The 17,510-nt window shown below is 45.3% G+C and overlaps 1 protein-coding gene across 1 annotated transcript in view; it reads left to right on the top strand.

The window, feature by feature from the left end:
• The first annotated feature begins 1,652 nt into the window (after positions 1-1,652).
• stambpl1 (STAM binding protein-like 1) overlaps positions 1,653-17,510 on the top strand; it is a 61,212-nt gene continuing 45,354 nt past the window's right edge. The window contains exons 1-2 of the mRNA XM_085996145.1: positions 1,653-1,973; positions 16,734-16,792. The gene's annotated coding sequence lies outside the window, so the exon portion shown is untranslated. The remainder of the gene's footprint in view (positions 1,974-16,733; positions 16,793-17,510) is intronic.

Raw genomic sequence — 17,510 nt, 5'->3', positions numbered from 1 at the left:
GTACTAGTATATTAGTAATGACCGTCTAAAGGGTCACTTGTAGTGATGCTTTTTTTCCTAGTGATATTGGGTTATTCCAGTGTCACTCTACTGATCCATTCCAAAATAGTCCATCACACCTTGGTACATCCTCCTCACATATGCCATAGACTGGTTCCCTGTTGCTTTGGTAGTTCTTTATTTGGTCTGCCAAGTTTCGGACAGACACAGAAACCAATCACCGTGCTCAAGAGTCATCAAACCAAATCACTAAGAAATTCATGTAATGGATACTCTTTCTAACAATGTACGGCTATGCCTACTATTGAATTTGGCTGCTAAGGAGATGCACTCTCGCACATTTCATTTACCTTGCAAACATAGGTGCAGGTTGCTAAGAGCCAAGTCATAGGGTCTGTCAAATAGGAAGAGGCATATGGCTGGAGTTTAACTAACAAAAAAAAAGTTTTCAACTAGGACGACCTCACTCATAATGCCATGTTGTGGGGTTTTCTGGGGTGAATCCCAGCCCCAGTGACAAGTTGTCTGTCTACATTCTATCAATGAGCTAGACTGGCTGGTTAATCATCAACAGCAGCCCGCAGTACCGTGGACCAGGCTCAAGTGTCAGATTACCAAGTCTGCCACAGAAGATCAATTCAGTTTCAATTTCTCATTTCTTGGAGTCACCTTGAGCCCACATATCTCCCTTCCTTTTCCCCAAGGTGGATAGTCACTAAAAGTCAGTAGAGTCTAGACTAGGATATCTAAACCTGTAGGCCAGCTACTGATTGTGTGCCTTGGCAATCCAGCACCCTAATCCCAGAAAACTCAGTTTTGTTTGTGCTTTTATTGCTGATTTCTCTTTGAATGTTGTGAACCTTAGGGTTTGAAATGACTGTCCTTAGTGCTGTTGCCTCATTGGTGGGTACATCCTAAATAAGAACACCAAGATATAATGTTATCAGAAATTTGAAATTCATGCAAATAAATAGGAAGGCTGATTTAAATTTTACCGGTATACTACAGGGGCCTACAAAGACAGAAAACCTGGACATTTCCTGGTCCAATTGAGCACTTATCACAGTCAGATTAATGTGGTGATAAGAGATTGAAATGGGCGATAAGAAGTAAAACATCTCAGAATTGAGCGAACAGTGTCGCAATAAGGATAATGGGTGAAATGCCTGTGACAATGGACGCATTGATAGTCCTGAGCAACAGTAATGTGAATAATTAAAAATGCATCTTGTGTTGAAATAATTCTAAAAAGCTGATGTTATTTAGAAAAAAAACTTCAGGATTCAGTGGGTTTGCGATGCCATCTGGATTTAAACTCCTGCAACGATTTAAGGCAAGATTCTCCCTCGGCTCAGAAGCCTCTTTATCTGATGACCTTGTGAGGAAGCTTGTGAAAACGGTAAAACGATTGCAAAATATGTGTATTTTATTAAAACAGTAACCAAAACAGTAATCCAAAATATGTTTCTTTGGGGGGGGGGGGTAGCGGTTGTAAAAGAGAAACTCGGCGCGGTGCCTTAAAAGTCAAAAAGGTAAGGTGGTTTTATATGACTGATCATTTTGATTGAATGAACAAGCTGATCAGCGCCTCAGTCCTGCACAAAGTGGGCAGAACTCGGCTTCCCGGGGATTGGCAGCGCGCGTGCGCCGGCTCGCCTGTCAATCACAGCCTTGCCCTTGGTTTAGTGGGGTGCGAGTGTGTGTTTTTTTGTGGGGGGAGTTAGCAGTCGGTCACATCTGTTCTGAAATGCCGGTTGGGTTGGTAGTGAATACTTTGCCCGCTGCAGTCTGGAGTTGAAGGGAGATTGGGGAGGGATTGAGCTCCAGCCCCAGCCGGGCCATTGTTGAGCGGATACACTGTAGCTGCTGATGAGGCAGCGAGTTCCAGCAGCTCCCGAATGATCTGACCGGGGAGGAAGCGCTGAGTGGCCCGGCCCGGCCCGGCTTGGCGGATACACCCGGTGCCCGGTTGGGTAAGGAACATCTGTCTATCCATCTACATTTGGTCTGAAGTGTGTGTAAGAGCGGTGCCAGGTCGTGGGGGAGAGCGGCAGATCTCGGGTTGGACGTTCATGTGATGTTATTTTGTTTCATATACTCAATAATAAAAAGGCAATATCTAGTCATACTTAAACTATCCCAAACTTTTCCACAACTGGTCTTGAAATGTTGGGGAACATGTTGGGGTTTGGTTCAAACATATTAGGATTGTTGGTCAAACCAAACACGTCTGTGTGTCCGGTTCAACCCTCCGCCCCCATAAATTCTGCTATAATTACTTGAAATTATATGTAAACAGTTAGAGCGATTGGCCAACTTTTTATTTCCAGACCTAGATTGCAGGTTAATTTTCATGTTGGAGTTGTCCTTTTCCCGAACTGGGAAGAGAAAGCCACCCCAAGCAAAGCATCTTTTATTGTTGTGTTTCTATTATACGGGAAAGTGATTCAAAGATTGTGTCGGTGCATTCACAGAAATGTGAGCACATTTCAAATAGGTGTGTGTGAAGCCCATCTATTTTAAAGGGATTTAAAAAAAATTGTCATTGCCTGACTAACTTGATGTATATGAGAGTTGTCTCCTGTTCATCAAGCACTAACTAATATTTTTGGATAAACCTTCTGGATGTTCGTTTTATACTTGGTCATTGGGCAGGTTAGGCCGACAACAGACATTTAAGAAGGGTGCTAGCAATGTCACGTGGTGTTGAGCAGCACCTGCTGTGACTTTTACAATCTCAAATGTCCTCGGTCAGATTGTGCTTGCTAAATGTTTAGCGCGCATTCAGAATGTGTTACTGTGGTATTTCTGTTCACATTCCCTGAAAACCCTTTTCTGTCCCTCTCCTGAGATTATGGTGGATTGTAATGTGGAGAGTTCGGTCTGGATCTGTAAGAAGTAGTAAGTTGTAAAAATAAGCGTGAAGTGTGGTATGACCTTTTTTGTTTCTGAATAGCTGCCCGATAGGAGTGGCAAACATGCGTCATTCTTGCTTTGCCTCTGCCTTGTTTGTAGATTAAATCTATTGTGCTTAGCTGATTGTTGAAGGTTGATTGCCTCGTGTGCAAGGCAGTGTTTTTCAGCACTACTGTAAGTAAAATCAATGTAAGAGGAAACAGTATATGCATTTCATGCTCCATTGTGTTAGTTATTTGTGCAATATAATGGGCAACATTTAATTCAATGAACTAACAACAGAAAATGCTGGAAAAACTCAGCAGGTCAGGCAACGTCCGTGGAGAGAAATTTGAGTTGACGTTTTGGGTCGAATCCCTTCTTCAAAATTCAATGAAGTGTGTGTGTGTGTACATATCTGTTTAAACTTTGAGGTTGATGCATGCAAGTAACAGTGCAGGTGTATTGTAGTTGAGGCAGACCATTGCATCTTTTAAGGGAAAAGCAGAGGAAGATACAAGGCAATGATGCGAGTGTGGTAGTAGGTCTAGCTTTGAGTTGCTCAGCACAGACATGATAGGCTGAAGAGCCTCTTGTACTGTAAACTTAGATGGTTTTGTGGAAAAATGGCCCAAGGATTGAATTAATCAAATACATTCAGAATTGACAAATCATATTACTAGTATTAAGTGAATGTTATGTAAAGAATATTCCCTATTGAAGGGAATGTGGAATTTATCTTGTGTGTAAGGGGACAATGGAAACATTCAGTGCAAATATGTATGTTGATTCAATCCTGTGTATGATAAATTCTGTATGGCACAACTAAGTGATTTATGCTACAAGCATATTTTATAATTGATTACAAAAATATGAATAGATCTAATGGGAATTACTCTAAGTATGAAAGGTACTTTAAAATTCAATTCTTTCACGTGGTGTGGCTTTCAGTTCCCTTTGGAGGGCTTTATACACAATCCAGTGGGAATTAGGATTTGGACCTTTTTATTGCAAATACAGACTCCCAAAACAGTACATTTGCATTGTTTTTCTGCTAGGTTAAAAATATTACAGTATCCAATACTATGCATTTATACTTGTGTCAGTACTTGTGAATGATAACAGTTGAAATATTGGTTGAGACCTGACATGGTTATTGCAAAAAATTGGCACAGTGCTAAATTTAAGCATGAGAACTTGGGCATATTTAATTTTTCAAACTACCATGGAGCATATCAGTTGATGCTGTGTCAAAAGACCATAAGTACGTTGACTCTGTGGATAATTATTTTAAACATCACCACGGTGGCATAGTGGTTAGCACTGTTGCCTCACAGCGCCAGGAACCCGGGTTCGAATCTGGCCTCGGGTGACTGTGTGGAGTTTGCACATTCTCCCCGTGTTTGCGTGGGTTTCCTCCGGGTGCTCCGGTTTCCTCCCACAGTCCAAAGATGTGCGGATTAGGTTGATTGGCTATGATAAATTGACCCTTAGTGTTAGGGGGATTAAATACGTGGGGTTACGGGGATAGGGTGGGATATGTGTTGGTGTAGGGGTTACAGGGATCGGGTGGGATATGTGTCGGTGCAGGCTCGATGGGCCGAAATGGCCTCTATCTGCACTGTGGGGTTTCTGTGATTCTGTGAACACATCACTAAGGAGTGCTTCAAGTGCAACTTGTTATTATTTGAAGACAGACCTGTTAGATCCGTGTATTTTGATGTGTGTCCTTCAATAACTAGACACGAGACTGCAGGGAACAATCAACAGGTATTTACTGGATGAGGGTTACTCTAAAACTAAACGTACAGATCCCTACTCAGGGTTTATATACAGGTCTGGTCACTGCCGGTACTACAGTATAAAGGAGCTGTAAAAAGTAGTTCTCCCCTTTAAAGGTACATACACTACAATTCCTCCCCTTTTAGATTGACAGTACCATAACATTCATTTAACAATTAACACTTTTAACATGCACATTAACTGAAAATAGTCCATTTATAAATTCAGTCTTTGGGGTGGCTTCCTGATCCTTTCTGGATAGCGCCTTTCCTGAGTGTCTTGTTCTTGGTGCGGAGGTCCCCTGTTGTCAGTTGGTTCATCAGCTTCCGATGCTACTGTTTCTGGGGTAGATGCTACCTGTATGTCGGGTTCATCACCAGGTGCGCGAGACATGGGGTTGACTCGTTCCTGTGACTCTAGGATCTGGTCGACATGGCGTCTCTCAATGTTCTCCCCAACATCCACTGTGTACATTAGTGGCCCCTGCCGTGTGCATATTGTTCCTGGTTGCCATTTCTCTGTTCGGTAGTCGCGGGCCAAGACTGGTTGCCCTAAATTGAAGCTCCTTGTCGGCTTCTCATTGTGCTGGAATTGCTTATTCTCAACATCTCTTCGTACATTTGGTCTGAGCAAATCCAGACGAGATCTCAACCTTCGGTTAAAGAACATCATGGCCTGGGTCTGGTTGGTGACTGCATGTGTCGCATTTCTGTAGGCTAACAGGAAATTGTCCACCTTATGCTGCAGTGGAATGTCGTCATCGCACATGGCCCTTACTGCTTTCTTAAAGGTTTGTATGAACCTCTCAGCCAATCTATTTGTGGCTGGATGATACGGGGCGGATGTGTAATGCCTTACCCCATTCCTTTTCATGAATCTTTGAACACAAACTGTGGTCCGTTATCAGAGCAAATCTGCTCTGGCAAGCCGTTCCTGGCAAATATGGTCCATAGGACTGCAATAGTTTTCTCCGTGGTGGTGGACGACATTTTGATCACCTCAGGCCATTTCGAGTGCGCATCCACGGCTATTAGAAACATTGAGTCCATGAATGGGCCAGCAAAATCAATATGCACCCGTTGCCATGGAGATGAGGGCCACTCCCATGGGTGTAGAGGGGCATGTGGTGGTGCATTTTGGACCTTCTGGCATCCTGAGCAGCTCTTTGTCAGGTCCTCGATTTGCTGATCGATCCCCGGCCACCACACATAAGCCCTAGCAAGGCTTTTCATTTTCACCCCTCCCAGATGACCTTCGTAAAGCTCATTGAGCACTCTCTCCCTTAACTTGGGTGGAATTACCACTCGGGATCCACACATCAAGGTCCCCTGGCACACTGACAGCTGTTCTCTTCTGGATGAGAATGCTGGCAACAGTGAGTCGCCGTGTGCTGGCCATCCCCTCACCGTCAAGTTATATACCCGAGACAGTGTCGGGTCATTTCGGGTCTCCTCTATCAGCGTTAGTTACTGGCAAGCGTTCAATTATAGTCGAATAAAATATTTCGACAGGGTCCACTGCTGGTGCTTTCTCCGCAGTAGGCAGTGGCAGGCGTGATAGCCCATCAGCGTTTCCATGCTGTTTCGTGCCCTTGTACTCGATTTCATATTGGTTCGGCCCTAGAAAAAGGGACCATCTTTGTAGCTGTTGCGCAGTCATCACCGGCACGCCCTTCTTTGGATTAAAGATGGAGACAAGTGGTTGGTGGTCAGTCAGCAAGGTGAACTTCTGCCCGTGCAGATAGTGGTTGAACTTTTTCACTCCCCACACTAGGCTGAGGGCCTCGCTGTCAATCTGGGCGTAGTTACGCTCGGCTGAGGTTAGTGACCGAGACACACAGGCTACCGGCCTCTCCGAGCCGTCCGGGAACTTGTGCGACAGCACCGCTCCAATGCCATAGGGTGATGCATCACACGCCAACCGAATTGGTAGTGCTGGGTTGAAATGAGCCAACACCTCTTTTTTGATGTGATCAATTCTTTGCACTTCTGGAAAGCTCGTTTACATTCGTCATTCCACTTCCATGGTACCCCCGTTTGCAGTAGGGTGTTCAGTGGGTGTAGTACTGTAGACAAATTCGGCAGGAACTTATGGTAGTAGTTCACCAGCCCGAGGAACGACCTCAGTTGTGACACATTTTCCGGTGCTGGAGCCTTGACTACTGCCTCAATCTTTTCAGGGGACTTATGTAACCCCTCTGCATCAATAACGTGGCCACAATACGAGATCTGCTTCTGGAAAAACTCGCATTTGTGGCGATTTGCTCGGAGCCCATATTCCTTCAATCTAGTGAGCACGTGTTCCAGGTTGGCAAGGTGAGCACTGTCATTTTCGCCCGTGACCAGGATGTCGTCCAAATAACACTTGGTCCCTGGAATCCCTTGCAGGACTTGATCCATTGCCCTTTGCCAAATAGCCGGAGCTGATGCTACCCCGAACACCAGCCGGTTGTATTGGTAGAGACCTTTGAGTGTTGATCGTGAGGTACTGTTTCGAGGCTTCTTCTACCTTCATTTGCAGGTACGCCTGGGCCAGATCAATCTTAGTGAAGCGTTTCCCTCCAGATAGCGAGGCGAAAATATCTTCAATCCGTGGAAGCGGATATTGTACCGTGTGAAGGACTGGGTTCACTGTCACCTTAAAGTCCCCAGGGATGCGAACTTTCTTTGGTTCCCCAGGCGTATTACTCAACGACCTCTTCATTACAGGAACGATGGGTGTGGCCCACTCGCTCCAGTCCACTTTGGACAGTACTCCTGAACGTTCCAAACCTTCCAGCTCTGCTTCGACGGCTGGGCGGATCGCATAAGGCACCGGTCTGGCCTTAAAAAAAACTTTGGGCTTGCGTTTTCCTCTATTTTGATCGTCGCTGTTATGCCTTTTAGTGTTCCAAGTCCCTCCTGGAACACTTCTTGTGCGTCAGTTAGCATTTTTGACAGTCGTCCAGGTGTGGCGTCGTCATCCTTTTTGGCATCTACAGTCAGTGCTTGTATGGAATGCCAATCTAGCTGTATCTTCCGGATCCATTCACGTCCTAGTAGTGGTGGTCCTCGGTCCATTTTTGGTGTTTCCTTACCGTTATATGCAATGTTCACCCTTATTTTTCCTTTGGGGTAGACTTTTTGCCCCGTGTACGTCTTCAAGACAATCTCTGTATCTCTCAAGGGTATATGTGAGAATAGCTGCTTGTAGTCCCTTCGGTTTATGACTGTTAGGGCTGATCCTGTGTCCAATTCCATTTTCACTTGGACTCCAGCTATCTTGAGCGTGACCCAGATAGTTTGGTGATCCTCCGTTTGGATCACCTTATGTAGTTTCAGACAACCCAGCTCCTTGCTTCCGGAGTCTGTATCACTTTTCTGTTCATCTGAACTACTCTCCGTCACCTTATGTACCTTCTTGTACTTCTCCTGTGGAGATTTCTTGCTGCTGGTTTTCTTTCCCGACCTGCAGACTCTTGCTATGTGTCCTACTTTTCCACACTGTCTGCACACTCTGTCCTTAAACCAGCAATCATTATGGTCGTGTGTTGTTCTGCCGCAGCGATAGCACTTCACTGTTCCGTATGACATTTCATTGGTGCCATATTCTTGCGGTCTCCGTTGTATCTCTGCAGCACCCCGTGCGGCTGCTTCGTGTGATACTGCCATGCTGAAAGCCTTGTCCAGCGTAAGATCCTTTTCTGATAGAAGCCATTTCTGGGTTCCTTCACTTTGAAGCCCACACACAAACTTGTCCCTTAAATCTGCTAGTCCCGTTCCAAACTGGCAGTGTTTCGATAGCTTGCGCAGTTCCGTTAAATACTCAGCATTACTTTCATCTTTATGCTGGTTCCTTTTGTGAAACTTAAATCTTTCTGCTATCAGCAGCGGTGTGGGGTTTAAGTGGTTCTGTAGGATTGACATTGTTTCCAAAATCCTTTTCCACTGGCTTCTCTGGGGTTACTAGGTTTCGCAGTAAGCCATATGTTTTTGCACCCATGGAATTCAACAATACCAGCGCTTTCCTCTCATCTGGCACTTCATTTGCCTTGCAGTACACTTCTATGCGTTCGACATATGTCGTCCAATCTTCGACTTCATTGTCGAACGCTGTGATACTGCCACTGTTCGGCATCCCTGGATGTGGTTAGACTGGCTCAAAATGGTGTTTCCCCACGCTCTCCCTCCTTCTCCGCTGCAGCTCAAAATGGCGTTTCCCGCGCTCTCCCTTCTTCTCCACTGCGGCTGCTCGGCCCTTGAACACCGGCTGCGCTCTGCGCGTTTTCCTTTCTTCCCCGCTGACGCTGCTTGTCCCTTGAACACCGGCTGCGCTCTGCGCGTTTTCCTTCGCGCCTCTCTCCTCCCATCGACGCCGCTCGGTCCTGAACACCAGCTGCGCCCTGTGCGCTCTACCCGCTCTCTTCTCCCGTCGACGCTGCTCGGCCTTTTCTGTGCTGTCGGTCAGCTCTAGCCGCCGCTGTCCGGGAAGGGTCTGTGCCGTACCTGTTGCCAGCCTGTTTCGCTGGACCACCGTGACTGGAGAACCAAGCCCAGCTCTCAACGGCCTCCTGTGATGCTCAAATCTCCGCTGGATGACTGGGCGGTTGCTCGTGGTCGACGCCCGTGCTTCTGGCCTCAACCTTCTTCCACTGTTCTCCAGGAGCGAATCCCTGGGAAGTAATGCAGAGTTGCAGTTAGGTTCGAATCTGCCTCGTCGCCAATGTTAGATCTGTGTATTTTGATGTTTGTTCCCTGCAGTCTCGGGTCTAGTTATTGAAGGACAATCAACAGGTATTTACTGGATGAGAGTTACTCTAAAACGAACCGTACAGATCCCTACTCAGGGTTTATATACAGGTGTGGTCACTGCCGGTACTACAGTATACAGGAGCTGTAAAAAGTAGTTCTCCCCTTAAACGTACATACACTACAAGACCTTTTACAAAATAGTGTAGGAGCCAGAATTTTTGAAATGTTCGAGGCCCAGTTTGCAATCCAGATTTTTTCCCTCCACCTCCAACAAAGCTAATACTGTCCTTAGGCTTGAGTAAAGCATGGACAAACAGACATCTGAGGATACAGATGAAGTGCCTGGCAGTAGGGAGCTGGGGTGGCATCAGGTTAGTACCCTGCCTGTTCATGTCTACACTCTTCTGTTTGCCATCTGTAAGGGGCCTACATGAAATGAGTTTGGGTGATCTCAATCTAGTTCCTAATGAGTCAGAGGTGTTATAAGGGTGGCTTGTGCTGGTGTGGGTTTTTCTATGCTACCTGTTATCTCCCCATTTCTCCTCAAGGTGTTGGCTTTGCAGGGGTACAGTGCTGGCAGCACTTCAGTACCTCACTTAAGTGGCCATTTTATGTGTGTGAACCCAGATAGAGTGTCAACAGAGCTATTGGACTCTGAGATCACTGCTGAGCTGGATCCCGTTCTCACCAGACATGTGCACTTTCTTAACAGGCTCACTGAACATAAATAAGGCGCAGGGACCCTGCCTGGTTTTTTTTTCCTCTGCCTAACCCAGAGGCACTATGCCGTTTGTAGCGTCCAAATGGCTACCCTGGCTGAATTCAGAAATTGGCCTGGACCCTTTAGTCTCTATAGTTTAGTGTTATACGCACTTGATGCAACTGGGGTTGTTCTCATTCGAGCAGCGACGGTTAAGGGGAGATTTGATAGAGGTGCTCAAAATTATGAAGGGTTTTGATAGTTTCTCCTTATTTATTCTATTTCCAGTGGCAGAAAGGCCAATAAACAGAGCACACAGGTTTAAGGTAATTAGCAAAAGAACCAGGGGTGACATGAGGAAAAAAAATTCCGCAGCAAGTTGTCATGATCTGGAATGCACTGCCTGAAAGGGTTATTATTCGCATGCCCGATACGGGACTCCTAAAACAAGTGCTCTACTCGGAGCTCCGGCACGGCAAGAGAGCCCCAGGTGGGCAGAGGAAACACTTCAAGGACACCTTCAAAGCCTCCTTGGAAAAAGTGCAACATCCCCACCGACACCTGGGAATCCCTGGCCCAAGACCGCACAAAGTGGAGGAGAAGCATCCGGGAAGGCGCCAAACACCTCGAGTCTCTTCGCCGGGAGCAAGCAGAAGCCAAGCGCAAGGAGCGCACGTCGACCCAAGCACCCCACCCACCCGCCCCTTCAACCACCATCTGCCCCACCTGTGACAGAGACTGTAGGTCCCGCATTGGACTCATCAGCCACCTGCAAACTCATTTTTAATGTGGAAGCAAGTCATCCTCTGTTCCGAGGGACTGCCTAAGAAGAAGTATTATTCAAATTATTGAATCTTTTTTTTTTAGTGCAAAACAAGTAGACAAGTATTTGACAAAGATGGTGACCAACTTTTTATTATAATTTTAACTGAATTTATAATCTCTAGAAATTTCAGAAGATGAGTTGTTTTAGTGGAACTTGCATAGGTTTTGCTGTAAATAGTCTTAATTCCCAAACAACCAGGGCTGCTAAAATCATTTGAGATTTTTCAGTATGTATATCCCTTTACACCTCCTGACATTTATACAGATCATAGGAAATCTAAATAGCCTTAGGGTGTTCTACTTAATGTAGGTTTTACAGAAAAGAATGCCAGTACTTCGAATTATATCTCTTGTTTTTGTAGGCATGGTTACACTGATATTGTTCTGTCTTCTATAATTCTGCAGGTGTACTATAGGTAGGCTTGCCAGTTGCTGATATGTTTTAAAGATATCTAATCCTGGCCTTTCCACAATGCATCTTGTTTAATTCTTCAGCAGTATTGATTACCATTGTCAACTTGGTAGCACCACTTGAGTACAAAGTCTAGACCGACACTTCAGTGCAGTACTGGGGAGAGCTGCATTGTCAAGGGTGCCCTTTTTCAGATGAGATGCTAAACCGAGCCCCCTTCTGCCTATTCAGGTGGGCGTGTGGCACCATTTGAAGAGCAGGGGAATTCTTTCCACGTCCTGATCGGCATTCTTCCCTCAAGCAGTACCACCAGAATCGATTGACTGGTTGTTTACATCATTTTCTGTTCATGGAATTTGCAGTGCACAAATTGGTTGCCATGTCTACAAAATAATAGAGGGGTAGATCTTGTCTTTCTGAAAAAGTACAAAACGGGTGACAGCAAGTCAGCTGCCCATTTTACATCCTTCCTGATCTTTATGTCCATTGAAGCCAATGGAAGTAAAAGCTGGGTGAGATGTAAAACGGGCTGCTGACTTGCTATCGCCTGTTTTACGCTGTCGCTTGTTTTACACTATCGCACAAAGCCAAGATCTATCTACCCCAGTGACATCTAAAGTAATTAATTGGCTGTGAAGTGCTTTGGGACATCTTGGTGGGCACTATATAGATGCCAGGTTTTTCTTTAGAACGCAAAGATAAATTTCTTCCCGCTCTCTGATTTTTAGAACTATTTCCTAGTTATTCTTACCGCACCAGTAAAACTTTTTTTGTGTTAGATTTGGGAATACAAAAAGGTGACGAAAGAAGTCATAAAAACAGTTAGGAAGGCAAATGGTATGTTGGCCTTTATAGTGAGAGGATTAGAGTACAGGAGCAAGGATGTCTTGCTGCAGTTGTACAGGGCCTTGGTGAGACCACACCTTGAGTATTGTGTGCAGTTTGGGTCGCCTTATCTGAGGAAGGATGTTCTTGCCATGGAGGGAGTGCAGCGAAGATTCACCAGACTGATACCTGGGATGGCAGGAATGACGTATGAGGAGAGATTGGGTCGATTGGGCGTATACTCGCTGAAGTTTAGAAGAATGAGCGGGGATCTCATTGAAACTTATAAAATTATAACAGGACTAGACAGATTAGATGCAGGAAGGATGTTCCTGATGGCGGGGGAGTCCAGAACCAGGGGTCACAGTCTAAAGATAAGGGGTAAGCCATTTAGGACAGAGATGAGGAGGAATTTCTTCACCCAGAGAGTGGTGAACCTATGGAATTCTCTACCACAGAAGGCAGTTGAGGCCAATTCATTAAATATATTCAAGAAGGAGTTAGATATATTTCTTGAGACTAAAGGGATCAATGGATATGGGGAGAAAGCGGGGACAAGGTACTGAATTTGGATGATCAGCCATGATCTTATTAAATGGCGGAACAGGCTTGAGGGGCCGAATGGCTTACTCCTGCTCCTATCTTCTATGTTTCAAAGAGAAAATACGGAGTTAAATTATCAAGGAATATAAAAAGAAATAGTAAGTTATTCTACAGACACATAAATAGCAAGAAAAATCAGGATAGGGATGGGGCCATTAAGGGATACATGAAATAAACTCACAGGTAATGACAGTGAAATGGCAGAAATATTAAATAATTACTTTGCCTCCGTATTTACCAGGGAGACTAACATGGTGGACATGACATTAGAAGAAGGGATCAAAAAGATACAAGGACATTTTTAAGATAGAAAGGGCGGAGATAATAATTGATATAAACTAATCAAATTTAGAGAGGATAAAACCCCTGAATTGCATCTGTGCATATTAAAAGAAGTTAGGGACGAGATAGCAGAGGCACTATATATTATCTACAGACCAATTAGCTTAATGTTTGGTAGGAATGATAATGGAATCCTCACTTAAAGAAGTAAAAAAACAATCTAGAAACTGAAAATATAATAGCACAGATTTCAAAAGGGAAGGTCATGCTTGTCCAACCTTATTGAATTCTTTGAAGAAGTAACGGATAGGGTAGATAAGGATAATGCAGAGATGCAACATACTTGGATTTTCAAACGGCCTTCGGTAAGGTACCACATTGTAGATTCATGACTAAGGTCAGAACAAGTGGAGTCAGGTGCAAGTAGCAGAATGGATAGCAAGCTGGCTACAAAACAAACAGAGTGGGGGGTTAAAGATAGTTACTCTGGCTGGCAAATAGTGGGAAGTGGTGTTCCACAAGGATCAGTGCTGGGACCACTGTTCCCCATTTACATAAACTATTTGGACTCTGGAATCGGAAGTACAATTTCAAAATTGGTGGGTTTAGTTAATAGAGGAAAACTGCGACAAAATACAGGAAGGCATTAATAAACTTGCCGGATGGGCGTGTAATTGGCAAATGAACTTCAAATATAGGAAGTGTGAGGTGGTACATTTTGGTAGGAAGAATAAGGAGGCCACATACACATTGGAAAATAAGAGGGTGAATGGCGTAGAGGTACAGATAAACAAATCACTTAAAGTAGTTACGCAGGTTAATAAGGCCATAAAAAAGCAAAAATAAAATCACTGGGGTTCATTTCTAGAGTGATAGAATTGAAAAGTAGAGAAGTTATGTTAAACTTGTATAGAACCATGGTTAGACCACACTTGGAGTATTGTGAACAGTTCTGGTCTCCATATTATAAAAAGGATATCGAGGCACTGGAAAAGAGGTAAATCTTTTTTGCACATCAGGAAAGATTGAACAGTCTGGGGCTCTTTTCTCCTGAAAAGAGAAGACTTGAGGGATGACCTGGTAGAAGATTATGAAAGGGTTTGATAGGGTAGACATAGAGAAGATATTTTCACTTACGGGTGAGACCAGGACTAAGGGCCATAAATACGATAGTCGCTAATAAATCCAATAGGGAATTCAGGAGAAACCTCTTTACCCAGAGAATGGTTGGAATGTGGAACTCGCTACCACAAGGAGTAGTTAAGGTGAGTAGCATAGATGTATTTGAGGGGAAGCTAGATAAACACTAGAGAGAGAAAGGAATAGAAGGATATGTTGATGGACTTATATGAAGAAAGGTGGGAGGAGATGTGGGAGCATAAACTCTGGCATGGACTTATTGAGCTGAATGGCCTGTTTCTGTGCTGTAAGTACAATGTAATAGATTGATCCATACATTCATCTACTTCAAGGAGCTTGTTTACTTCTCCTGAGGCTGTATCGATGCATGCTGGGGAAGAGTTCAACAGGCACTTGGTCAAACAGGAAGGTGCCAAGTGGTCATTCTGTGTGTGACTGAGTGTGTAAAGGCTAGTCAACTGTAGGAGCATCTCAGCCAAGCTCAGTTCTGACTTTGCCCAAGTGTCGCTGAATAGTGATCACAAGCAGAAAGCCTGGCTGATAGTCCCCTTCTTAGCCCAGCAGCAGTGATGCCTATTTGTAGTGACCCTACTACTACCCTGGCTGAGATCAGCTAACTCGGCATTAACTGGAATCAAATCTGGGACCTTCAGGTCTCTTGGCTTGGCTACTCGCCACCTTTAACCAAGTGAGCCAGTGGGAGAGTATTGCTTATTTTTCTGCTTTCCCTTTCAGTATGTCAGCAATTCTCATGGAATGGAATGAGTGTACACCAGATGTCAAAACATCCAAATGCCTGGTCTCCCTCAGTTTTCTATGCACAAAGCTACTCCCTTTGTTTTTTGATGTGCCGAATGGAAAAACTAGAATCTGTTGCACACAATACCTGAAATACATTGTTCTTTTATTTAAAAAAAAAAAAAAAATAGACATTACACTACATTCCGTGGAGAACAATTATTTCAACTCCATTGTTCCAAATTTTCACATGACTGGTTTATCTATCACTTAGTTTTACTTGGAAAAGAAAGTGTTATTTTTATTGCCATTAAGTAAATGCAGAATAATGTACGGTTAAGAGTAGTTAGAGTGCTGCCGGAACACTGAGGCAAGGATCAACAATTTTGAGCACTTGCCCTTTGGATAAGTAGACCACCAGCTTTATTTCTCTGACTATCTACCTTGCTTGGCTGGATTTTATTCGTGTAATATTATAAAAGAAAGAAAGATTTGCATTTATATTGTGCCGTTCATGACCACAAGATGTCCCAAAGTGCTTTACAGCCACTGAAGTACTATTGAAGTGTAGTCACTGTTGTAATGTAGGGAACGTGGCAGCCAATTTGTGCACAGCAAGATCCCACAAACAGCAGTGTGATAATAGAAACATAGAAGATAGGAACAGGAGTAGGCCATTCGGCCCCTCGAGCCTGCTCCGCCATTCGATGAGATCATGGCTGATCATCCAAATTCAGTACCCTGTTCCTGCCATCTCCCCATATCCCTTGATCCCTTTAGCCTTAAGAAATATATCTAACTCCTTCTTGAATATATTTAATGAATTGGCCTCAACTGCCTTCTGTGGTAGAGAATTCCACAGGTTCACTACTCTCTGGGTGAAGAAATTCCTCCTCGTCTCTGTCCTAAAACCCCTTGGGCTAAAAATTCAGTTTGGGGCGCCCAGCTCGCCTGGGCGCCGGAATTACCGTTGCGCGCGGAGCCACTTGCGCCATCGGGATATTCAGTTTCAGCGCCCCAAGTGGAAGCCGGCCGCTAAACAAGGGTTTCGGCGCCCCGCTTGGGGCGCTGAAACTGAATTTCAGCGCGCAAAGTGCTGCAGCGCCACACGCTGCGGCACGGCAGGCTGCAGTACTGCAGGCCTTCCTCCCACTGTTAAGGGGGAGGTGCCTGCAACAGCGTGATCCCCGCTCGCGAGTGCCGGCAAATGAGCCCGGCACCAAGGAGAAGTGCCGGGCTCTCGGGGAAACAGCCGGCAATGCCGGGGGGGGGGGGGGGTGTAGGAGGCCGGGGACGGAGGTGCGGGCAGGCGGCCGCCGAAAAAGCGGCCGGCCGCACCTCCACCTTAACTCGCCCCACTACCGCCACAGGTAAGCCCCTGTGTACCGGTCGCTATTTGCGGCCGGCGCGGAGGAGGCGGGCGCGACCAAAGATGGCCAGCGGGGCGATAGCGGGGCGCTGCGCACACCGATGACGTCATCGGTGGCGGCGCAGCGCTACAGGCTTACGCCGCCATTAGCGCCCCACTAAATATCGCGGTAGGTGTGGCCAGTGGCGCAAAAGCCCTCTTTGGGCGCAAACTGGTGGCGCAGGCCACTGAATTTCTTGGCCCTTATCTTTAGACTGTGACCCCTGGTTCTGGACTCCCCCGCCATCGGGAACATTCTTCCTGCATCTAATCTGTCTAGTCCTGTTAGAATTTTATAAGTTTCAATGAGATCCCCACTCATTCTTCTAAACTCCAGCGAGTATACGCTCAATCAACCCAATCTCTCCTCATATGTCATTCCTGCCATCCCAGGTATCAGTCTGGTGAATCTTCGCTGCACTCCCTCCATGGCAAGAACATCCTCCGATAAGGTGAGCAGATAATCTGTTTTTATTGATGTTGGTTGAGGGATAAATATTGGCCAGAGCATATTACCAGATGTAGTGATTTGTTCAGTGACTGAAGCTGACCTTGTTACTGACAAACTGATGGATGAACTCTTCAAGTCAGTTCATTCAGCGGGATCAAAATTGTGTAAAGTACCCTTTTTTAATACAGCTAACTTTTTGAAAGTCAAATATAAACTTGGTCTTAAATAAACTTTACATTTTGCCGTCTTGTGGGCCTCTGATGGAGAGACTGTTTAGTCCCTGAGTGGACCTGTTACAAGGATGTTTTTAGAATGACTGCACGTCATGCCTGCAGTTTGCGACTAACCATCAAAGTGTTAGCTGTAGGTCCCCATATAGAATGTGGGGCGAAGCTGTTTGGAGGGAAAGTTGTAAAATACGGGTCACACATCCATGGTGATGGCTGCCCCTCGGTACCTCGCTCAACATTTCATGTGACAGTGGGCAGATGGGGGGCAGCACAAGAAGACCCAATCCTTCCTTCACCTCGCATCCACACAGGCACCCTTTTTGTCAGAGTTTACTGCATAGCCATCGGCAGTGGGAAATGTGACTGATTTTTCCCTTTCTGTAGCCCAGGGTTCCTCTAGTGTCTCCTCTGCTGTATCCACTCATAGCAGCCAACTAATTACAGACCAGGGATTAAATCTGGAATATTCTTGGTTTACACAAGCTAGTG

Source organism: Somniosus microcephalus, chromosome 8 (genome assembly GCF_052327205.1).
Source record: "Somniosus microcephalus isolate GS21.2 chromosome 8, FLI_Smic_1.0, whole genome shotgun sequence".
NCBI lineage: Eukaryota > Metazoa > Chordata > Chondrichthyes > Squaliformes > Somniosidae > Somniosus > Somniosus microcephalus.
The sequence above is the reverse complement of the archived record's forward strand: the minus strand, read 5'-3'. Positions and strand labels throughout refer to the sequence as shown.